The sequence below is a fragment of the Chiloscyllium punctatum genome, chromosome 1, assembly GCF_047496795.1.
Source record: "Chiloscyllium punctatum isolate Juve2018m chromosome 1, sChiPun1.3, whole genome shotgun sequence".
Classification (NCBI taxonomy): Eukaryota; Metazoa; Chordata; class Chondrichthyes; order Orectolobiformes; family Hemiscylliidae; genus Chiloscyllium; species Chiloscyllium punctatum.
The window spans coordinates 133966324-133976748 of record NC_092739.1 but is presented as its reverse complement, the minus strand read 5'-3'; positions in this window follow the sequence as shown (position 1 = coordinate 133976748).

The following is a 10425-nucleotide window of genomic DNA, read 5'->3' as shown; positions in this document are numbered from 1 at the left end:
CTCCAAAGAGGATCCCGTCCAGACTCAGCCCCCTACCCTATCCATGTAACCCTGCATTTCTGACTCACTGGCAAGACAGACACGACAGAGGTAACAGCACAGTTGTGTAGGTAGTAAGGGAGTTACTAGAAGACATCAACATTGAATCCTAACCCATAAAGTCTCATGACATCAGATCAGCCACGGACATAAAAACCTCCTGCTGACTGCCACACATCATGACCTCTGTCCACCTCTGATGAATGGAACATAGAGGAAGCATTGAAGCGAGGGTACAGAATGCACTCATATCGGAGGACTTCAATTTCCATCACAAAGAGTGGCTGAGCATTACCGCTATCTATCATGTTGGCAGAGTCCAAAAGGACAAAGCTGCAACATTGAGTCTTGGCAGATGGTAAGGAAACCAACAAGAGAAAAATAAAAATCATAATTGATATCATTCTCACCACGCTGCCTGTTGCAGATTCCTCTGTCCATGACAGTATAGGTAGGCATGACTACTGCAAACTCATTCTTAAAGTAAGTCATAGGAGTCATACAACATGGAAACAGATCCTTGTGTCCAACCATTCCATGCCGAGCATAATCCCAACTAAATTAGTCCCACCTGCCTACGCTTGGCCCATATCCCTTCAAAAAATTCTTAATAATGTAATTATCCAAATGTCTTTTAAATGTTATAACTGCACCTGCATCCTCTGGATGTTCATTCCACCCATGATCCACTCTCCATATAAAAAAAAAATTGCCCTCATGTCTTTTTTAAATCTTCGTCCTCTTACCTTAGAAATAAGTCTTAAAATTTCCCACCCTTGTGAAAAGATCCCTGCCATTCACCTAATCCATATTGCTCATGATTTTATAAGCCTCTAAGATCATCCCTCAACCTCCTACACTCCACTTAAGAAAGTCTTCAACTATCCAGCTTTTCTTTATAACTCAAACCCTCCATTCCTGACAACATCCTCGTAAATCTTTAATGAACTTTCTTCAACCTAATAATTTCCTTCCTGTAACAGTGTGATTAGAACTGGACACAGTAATCCAGAAGAAGCCTCACCAAGGACCTGTAAACAAAGGGATAGAAAAAGAGAGGGAGGAAAAAGAGAGTCATAGAGATGTACAGCATGGAAACAGACCTTCAGTCCAACTCATTCATGCCGAACAGATATCCCAACCCAATCTAGTCCCACCTGCCAGCACACGGCCCATATCCCTCCAAACCCTTCCTATTCATATAACCATTCAGATGCCTTTTATATGTTGCAATTGTACCAGCTTCCACCACTTCCTCTGGCAGCTCATTCCATACACGTATCACCCTCTGCATGAAAATGTTGGCCCTCAGGTCTCTTTTATATCTTTCCCCTCTCTTCCTAAACCTACGCCCTCTAGTTCTGGACTCCCCCACCCTTGGGAAAATACTTCGTCTATTTTTCCTATGCATGCCCCTCATTACTGCATAAAACTCTATAAGCTCACCCCTCAGCCTCTGAAACTTCAGGGAAAACAGTCCAAGCCTGTTCAACCTCACCCTATAGCTCAAATCCTCCAACTTTGGCAACATCTTTGAGGATCTTTTCTGAACCCCTTCAAGTTTAACAACATCCTTTTGATAGGAAGGAGACCAGAATTGCATACAATATTCCAACAGTGACCTAACCAATATCCTGTACAGCCGCAACATGACCTCCCAACTCCTGTACTCAATACTCTGACGAATAAAAGAAAGTATATCAAACGCGTTCTTCACTATCCTATCTATCTGTGATTCCACTTTCAAGGGGCTATGAACCTGCACTCTAAGGTCTCTTTGTTCAGCAACACTCCCCAGGACCTTACCATTAAGTGTATAACTCCTGCTAAGATTTGATTTCCCAAAATCCAGCACTCCGCATTCATCCGAATTAAACTCCATCTGCCACTTCTCAGCCTATTGGCCCATCTGATCAAGATCCCGTAGTAATCCGAGGTAATCTTCTTCGCTGTCCACTAAACCTCCTATTTTGGAATCATTAGCAAACTTACTAACTATACCTCTTATGTTCACATCCAAATCATTTATATAAATGATGAAAAGTAGTGGACCCAGCGCCAATCCTTGTGGTACTCCACTGGTCACAGGCCTCCAGTCTGAAAAAACAACCCTCCACCACCACCCTCTGTCTTCTACCTTTGAGCCAGTTCTGTATCCAAATGGCTAGTTCTCCCTGTATTCCATGAGATCGAACCTTGCTAACATGTCACCCATGGGGAACCTTGTCAAATGCCTTACTGAAGTCCATATAGATCACATCTACCGCTCTACCCTCATCAATACACTTTGTTACTGCTTCAAAAAACTCAATCAAGTTTGTGAGACATGATTTAACACACAAAGCCATGCTGACTATCCCTAATCAGACCTTGCCTTTCCAAATACATGTACATTCTGTCCCTCAGGATTCCTTTCAACAACTTGCCCACCACCGATAACATCAGGCTCACTGGTCTATAATTCCCGGACTTATCCTTACCACCTTTCTTAAACAGTGGCACCACGTTAGCCAACTTCCAGTGTTCCGGCACCTCACCTCTGACTATCAATAATACAAATATCTCAGTAGCAGGCCCAGTAATCACTTCCCTACCTTCCCACAGAGTTCTAGGGTACACCTGATCAGGTCCTGGGGATTTACCCACTTTTATGTGTTTCCAGACATCCAGCACTTCCTTCTCTGTAATATGGACATTTTTCAAGATGTCACTATCTATTTCCCTACACTTCCATATCCATATCTTCCATATCCTTTTCCACAGTAAATACTGATGCAAAATACTCATTTAGTATCTCCCTCATTTCCAGCAGCTCCACACAAAGGCCCCCTCGGTGATCTTTGATTCTCTCCCTATTTACCTTTTGTCCTTAATGTATTTATATAAATCCTTTGGATTCTCCTTAACTCTATTTGCCAAAGCTATCTCATGTCCCCTTTTTGCCCTCCTGATTTCCCTCATAAGTATACTCCTACTACCTTTATACTCTTCTAAGGATTCACTTGATCTATCCTGTCCTGACATATGCTTCCTTCTTTTTCTTAACCAAACCCTCAATTTCTTTAGTCATCCAGCATTCCCTATACCTACCAGCCTACCCTTTCACCCTGACAGGAATATACTTCCTCTGGACTCTTGTTATCTCATTTCTGAAGGCTACCCATTTTCCAGTCATCCCTTTACCTGCAAACATCTGTCTCCAGTCAGCTTTTTAAAGTTCTTGCCTAATATCGTCAAAACTGGCCTTTCTCCAATTTAGAACTTCAACTTTTAGATCTGGTCTATCCTTTTCCATCACGATTTTAAAACGAGTAGAATTATGGTCGCTGGCCCCAAAGTGCTCCCCACTGACACCTCAGTCACCTGTCCTGCCTTATTTTCCAAGAGTAGGTCAAGTTTTGCACCTTCTCCAGTAGGTATATCCACATATTAAATCAGAAAATTGTCGTGTACACACATAACAAATCCCTCTCCATCTAAACCCTTAACAGTATGGTAGTCTCAATCTATGTTTGGAAAGTTAAAATTCCCTAACATAACCACCCTGAGATCTCCTTAAAAATTTGTTTTTCAATTTCCCTCTGACTGTTAGGGGGTCTATAATACAATCCCAATAAGGTGAACATCCCTTTCTTATTTGTTCTGCCCAAATAATTTCCTTGGATGTATTTCAGGGAACATCCTCCCTTAGCACAGCTGTAATGCTATCCCTTACCAAAAACGCCACTCCTGCTCATCTTTTGCCTCCCTTTCTGTCCTTCCTGTAGCATTAATCTTGGAACATTAAGCTGCCAGTCCTGTCCATCCCTGAGCCATGTTGTTGTAATTGCTATGATATCTCAGTCCCATGGTCCTAACCATGCTCTGAGTTCATGTGCCTTCCCTGTTCGGCCTCTTGCATTGAAACAAATGCAGTTTAATTTATCAGTCCTACCTTGTTCTCTGCTTTGTCCCAGCCTGCCCTGACTGTTTGACTCACTTCTGTTCTCAACTGTACCAGTCTCAGATCGATCTCTTTCCTCACTATCTCCCTGTGTCCACCTGCCCATCTTACTAGTTTAAATCCTCCCGAGCAGCTCTAGCAAATCTCCCTGCCAGTATATTAGTCCCCTTCCAATTTAGGTGCAATCCGTCCTTCTTGTACAGATCACTTCTACCCCAAAAGAGTTTCCAATGATCCAAAAATGTGAATCCTTCTCCCAGACACCAGCTCCTCAACCATGCATTCATCTGCTCTATCCTATTCCTGCCCTCACTAGCTCGTAGCACTGGGAGTAATCCAGATATTATTACTCCCGAGAAACTTCTTTTTAAATTCCTGCTTAACGCTCTGTAATCTCCCTTCAGAATCTTAAACCTTTCCCTTCCTATATCGTTGGTTCTAATGTGTAAAATGACCTCCTGCTGGTTCCTCTCCTCCTTGAGACCATTATGCACCCTCTCTGAGACATCCTTGATACTGGAACCAGGGAAGCAACACACCATTCCGATTTTTCGCTGCTGGCCACAGAAACATCTGCACCTCGGACTAGAATGTCCCCTAACACAATCGATCACTTGGAACCCGATGTACCCCTCATTGCATTACAGCCTGTCTCAATATCAGAAGTTTGGCTGTTCGTGCTACATTCCCTGAGAATCCATCACCCCCAACATTTTCCAAAACAGCATACATGTTTGAAATGGGGAAAGCCACAGAAGAGTCCTGCACTACCTGCCTGCCTCTCTTACCTTTCCTGGAGTTATCCCAACTACGTGACTGTATCTGAAACTTTTCCCCCTTCATATAACTGCCATCCATCACATCTCCTTGCTCTTGTAAATTCCTCACTGCCTCGAACTGTCTGTCCAACCGATCCATTTGATCTGATAGGATTCGCAACCAATGCCATCTATTGCAGATATAATCCTCAGAAACCTGTAAACTCTTCCTAACTCCCACATCTGACAAGAAGAGCACTTCACTCTCCTAAAGGCCATTTTTGCTCCTTCACAATCTACAGACCCAGAAAATAGCACTATCTTGTTCTTCGACAAAATACTGCTCCAGGTTAAATTAATTGTTAATGGCTTATATCTTAAGTGTAATCAAGAGACATATCTCGATAAAACACATAATCAAGAAAGAAGCCACTCTACTCACTACTGCAGACTTACTATAAGGCCACGCTTAAATATTCATTTACCTGTTTCTGCACTGTGACCTCTCCCAAACAGGTTCCTCCAAGATCAGTTGTGAATTTCACTGTTTGTTAATTTTCCCAGATGCACTCCGATGTCCAGCGATACATGAATTCAAACATCAAAGGCAGTAACTGTGCAGGTTCACTGTGATGTCAGTTAGCAACGTGGGTTTCTTTCTCTCTCTCTCTCCTGCACTGACCTCACCATGTGCTTCCTTTGCCTGTACCTCTCCCTTTTAAAACTGCTGTTGTTTTGACTTGTTTCTTCTCCAAAGTTCCAAAACAATGCAACAGCATATAAAACAGTAATTGCTGCTCCTGGAATTCAAGGAAATCGCCTCCAATACCTAAAATACCTCAAAAAAGGAGCAGCTTTACAGCCAGAAATTTTTCCTGTTTTCCATCTTGGATTAGTAAGAGTCATACTCAGAAAGCTAGTGAGGTATTTGCTGTTGTGTCAGATGAAGTGTCAAGAGATTATGAAGAGGTTAAACAGGCTATTTTAAGTGCTTATGAATTGGTACCAGAAGCATAGAGACAGCAGTTCAGAAATACAAAGAAGGAACCAGGTCAGACTTACATTGAGTTTGAAAAAATTCAAGTCATTTTGATCGATGGGTGCGTGCTTTGAAAATAGCTAAGACGTTTCAGGCTCTAAGAGAGATTATTCTGTTGGAGGAGTTTCAAAACTCACTTCCAGAGATGGTACAAATTCATGTGGAGGTACAGAAAGTTCAGGAAGTGAGAAGGAGCAGCAGAATTAGCAGATGAATACATGTTGGTGCATGAGACAAGCTTCCAGCCGAATTCCATCCTGTAAGGGATAGAAGTTGGGAGAAGGGGAGATCCTACACTACTAAACCAAGAGTAGAGCACACTGGTAAGAATTTACCACAAGATAAAAAGAAACCCAATAGGGTGGGTAAGAGGTGAAAGGCATCCGGTGTTTCCACTGTGGTAAAGTTGGACATGTAAAGTCACAGTGCTGGTCGTTAAAGAAAGGCGCTGTGGGAAAAGATGTGGTAAAAGAAGCGAAGCCAGTGGCATTAGTGAAGGAAGTAAAGGAGACCCCAAGAAGAGCTGAGGAACTGTAGGAGACTGCACAGCCTAGGCAGGCTGGGTATGGAGATGATACCTGATCTCTACAAAGAATTCACTTCTGTAGGTAAAGTTTACTCAGAAAGGACAGGGGTAAAAGGACATGAAGTTATAATTACAGCATGTAACCAGTCTGTATTAGTAAAAGATGAGCAAATTTGCACTCTTTCTGATCTGTTACCTGAGAGTGTGGTAATTTGTGGGATAGATGGACAGAAATTTAGTATTCCCCTATGTAAGATCAGGTTGGAGTGCCAACTGAAGACTGGGTAAGTTACAGTGGGTGTGATTGACAGAATGTCAGTTCCCAGAATCCAGTTTGTTCTTGGGAATGATTTAGCAGGGAGTGACACCTCTTGTTTTGGAAAAGCCCAAGGAAGATAAAAAAATTGAGGAGTTGAAAGAAAAATATTCTGGTATTTTCCCAGACTGTGTAGTAACCAGATCCTGTTATCATAAGTCACAGCACAAAGCTAAAACTAAAGAGAAAGATGAAGGTGTTACAAGGTTCAGTTGGCGGATACCCTGTTTGACGTAATGGTGCAGGAAAAACCTGAACAGGCAGAGGGTCAGACAGAAGTGTTTAGTTCTAAAAGGCTAAGGGACTTGCAACAGAAAGACATAGAACATAGAACAATACAGCGCAGAACAAGCCCTTTGGACCTCAATGATGCGCCGACCTGTGAACTATTCTCAGCTCGTCCCCCGACACTATCCCATCATCATCCAAGTGCTCATCCAAGGATTGTTTAAATCTCCCTAATGTGGCTGAGTTAACGACATTGGCAGGTAGGGCATTCCACGCCCTTACCACTGTCTGAATAAAGAACCTGCCTCTGACATTTGTCTTAAATCTATCACCCCTCAATTTGTAGTTATGCCCCCTCGTAAAAGCTGACATCATCATCCTAGGAAAAAGACTTTCACTGTCTACCCTATCTAATCCTCTGGTTGCCTTGTATGTCTCTATCAAATCCCCTCTTAGCCGCCTTCCTTATAATGAGAACAGACCCAAGTCTCTCAGCCTTTCCTCATAAGACCTTTCCTCCAGACCAGGCAACATCTTCATAAATCTCCTCTGCACCTTTTCCAATGCTTTCACATCCGTCCCAAAATATGGGGACCAGAACTGTACACAATATTCCAAGTGTGGACATATTGTATAGTTGCAGCATAATATTGCGGTTCCGGAACTCAATCCCTCTACGAATGAAACCTAATACACCGTATGCCTTCTTAACAGCACTATCAACCTGGGCGGCAACTTTCAGGGATCTATGCACATGGACTCCAAGATCCCTCTGCACATTCACACTACCAAGAATCTTTCCATTGACCCAGTACTCTGCCTTACTGGTATTCCTCCCAAAGTGCATCACCTCACATTTAATTGCATTGAACTCCATTTGCCACCTCTCAGCTCAATTCTGCAGTTTATCTAAGTCCCCCTGCAACTTGTAACATTCTTCTAAACTGTCCACTACTCCACCGACTTTAGTGTCATCTGCAAATTTACTAATCCATCCACCTATGCCTACATCTAAGTCATTTATAAAAATGACAAACAGTAGTGGTCCCAAAACAGATCCTTTTGCCACACCACTAGTAACTAGACTCCAGGCTGAATATTTTCCATCAACCACCATTTTGTGCTTTCTTTCAGAAAGCCAGTTTCTAAACTGCTAAATTACCCTCAATTCCATGCTTTTCTCCAACAGCAACCATGTGGAACCTTATCAAAGGCTTTACTGAAGTCCACGTACACCACGTCAACTGCCTTACCTTCATCGACATGCTTGGTCACCTTCTCAAAAAACTCAATGAAGTTTGTAAGACACGACCTGCCCTTCACGAAACCATGTTGACTATCTGAAATCAAATTGTTGCTTGCTAGATGGTTATAAATCTCATCTCTTATAATCCTTTCCAAAACCTTTCCTACAACAGAAGTAAGGCTCAATGGGCTATAATTACCTGGGTCATCCCTACTGACTTTCTTGAACAAGGGCACAACATTTGCAATCCTCCAGTCCTCTGGTATTAAATCTGTAGACAATGCTGATTCAAATATCAAAGCCAAAGGCTCTGCTATCTTCTCCCTAGCTTCCCAGAGAATCCTTGGATAGATCCCATCCGGCCCAGGGGACTTGTCTACTTTCACTCCCTCTAGAATTGATAGCATCTGTTCGTAATTAATCTAGATCCTTTCTAGTCTAATATCTCATTCTTCTCCTCTTCAATAATCTCCTTTTCCTGAGTGAAAACTGATGAGAAATGTTCGTTTAGCACCTCTCCGATCTCCACAGGGTCCACCTTTAACTTCCCACTTCTGTCTTTGGCCCTATTCACGGGCGGCACGCAGGCACAGTGGTTAGCACTGCTGCCTCACAGTGCCAGACACCCGCCCCAGGCAACTGTGTGTGTGGAGTTTGCACATAGTCCCAGTGTCTGCATGTGTTTCTTCCGGTTTCCTCCCACAGTCCAAAAATGTGCAGGTTGGGTGAATGGATTTGAGTGGGAGCAGCGGCCGAGGAAAAACGAACCCGGGAGACTACAGCTAAGGTAAGACAGTTTGTTTCAAAATTACTTACCTGTAGCGGGCAGCGGAAGTGAGGTTGGAGCGCATAGCTGGGCGGGAAGGCAAGTGATTAGTATTTGAGTGGGTGTGTTCTAGACCCCAGGTTATTGACTCAGTGTTCTTGTTTTTGGAGACAGTGTACAGTCATGGCAGCGCAGGCGGTGGAATGTTCCTCCTGCAGGATGTTTGAGGTAGGGGTGACCACCGATACTCCTGCCGACTTCGTGTGCAGGAAATGCAGTCAGATCCTGATCCTCACCGAACGAGTTAGGGAACTGGAACTGGAGCTGGATGAGCTGAGGATTATTCGAGAGGCTGAGAGGGTGATCGATAGAAGCTACAGGGACATAGTTACGCCGGAGAACAGAGGTAGCTGGGTAACAGTTAGAGGTGGGAAGGGGAAGAAGCAGGCAGTGCAGGGTTCCCCTGTGGTCGTTCCCCTAAAAAATAAGTATGCAGCTTTGGAAACTGTTGGGGGGGACAGCCTTGCAGGTGTAAGCTGCAGTGAAGGGGTCTGTGGCTCTGAGATTCAGAAGGGAAAGGGGGAGAAGAGGAGAGCGCTAGTTATAGGGGACTCTCTAGTTAGAGGGACGGACAGGCGGTTCTGTGGACATGGGCGAGACTCTCGGATGGTTTGTTGCCTCCCGGGTGCTAGGGTCCGAGACGTCTCGGACCGTGTCTTCAGAATCCTTAAGGGGGAGGGTGTGCAGCCAGAAGTCGTGGTACACATTGGCACCAACGACATAGGTAGGAAGAGGGGTGGGGAGGTCATTCAAGAGCTCAAGGAGTTAGGCTGGAAGCTAAAAGCTAGGACAGACAGAGTCGTCATCTCTGGGTTGTTGCCGGTGCCACGTGACAGAGAGGCAAAGAATAGGGAGAGAGTGCAGTTGAACACGTGGCTGCAAGGATGGTGTAGGAGGGAGGGCTTCAGATATTTGGACAATTGGACTGCATTCTGGGGAAGGTGGGACCTGTATAAACAGGACGGGTTGCACCTGAACCAGAAGGGCACCAATATCCTGGGGGGTAGGTTTGCTAGCACTCTTCGGGGGGATTTAAACTAATTTGGCAGGGGATGGGATCCGGACTTGTAGTCCAGCAAGTAAGCTAGCTGTGTGTCAGGATGTCCAAGACTGTAGGGAGGCTGTGGAGAAGGTAGCACTGACAGGGACTACTTGCGGACACAGAGATGGGCTCAAGTGCGTATACTTCAATGCAAGGAGTATCAGAAATAAGGTGGGTGAACTTAAGGCGTGGATCGGCACCTGGGACTACGATGTTGTGGCCATCACGGAAACATGGAAAGATGAGGGACAGGAATGGCTGTTGGAGGTTCCTGGTGACAGATGTTTCAGTATGATTAGGGAGGGTGGTAAAAAAGGAGGGGGGGTGGCATTGCTAATTAGAAATGGTATAACGGCTGCAGAAAGGAAGTTTGAGGGGGATCTGCCTCTGGAGGTAGTATGGGCTGAAGTCAGAAATAGGAAAGGTGCAGTCACCTTGTTGGGTGTTTATTATAGGCCCCCC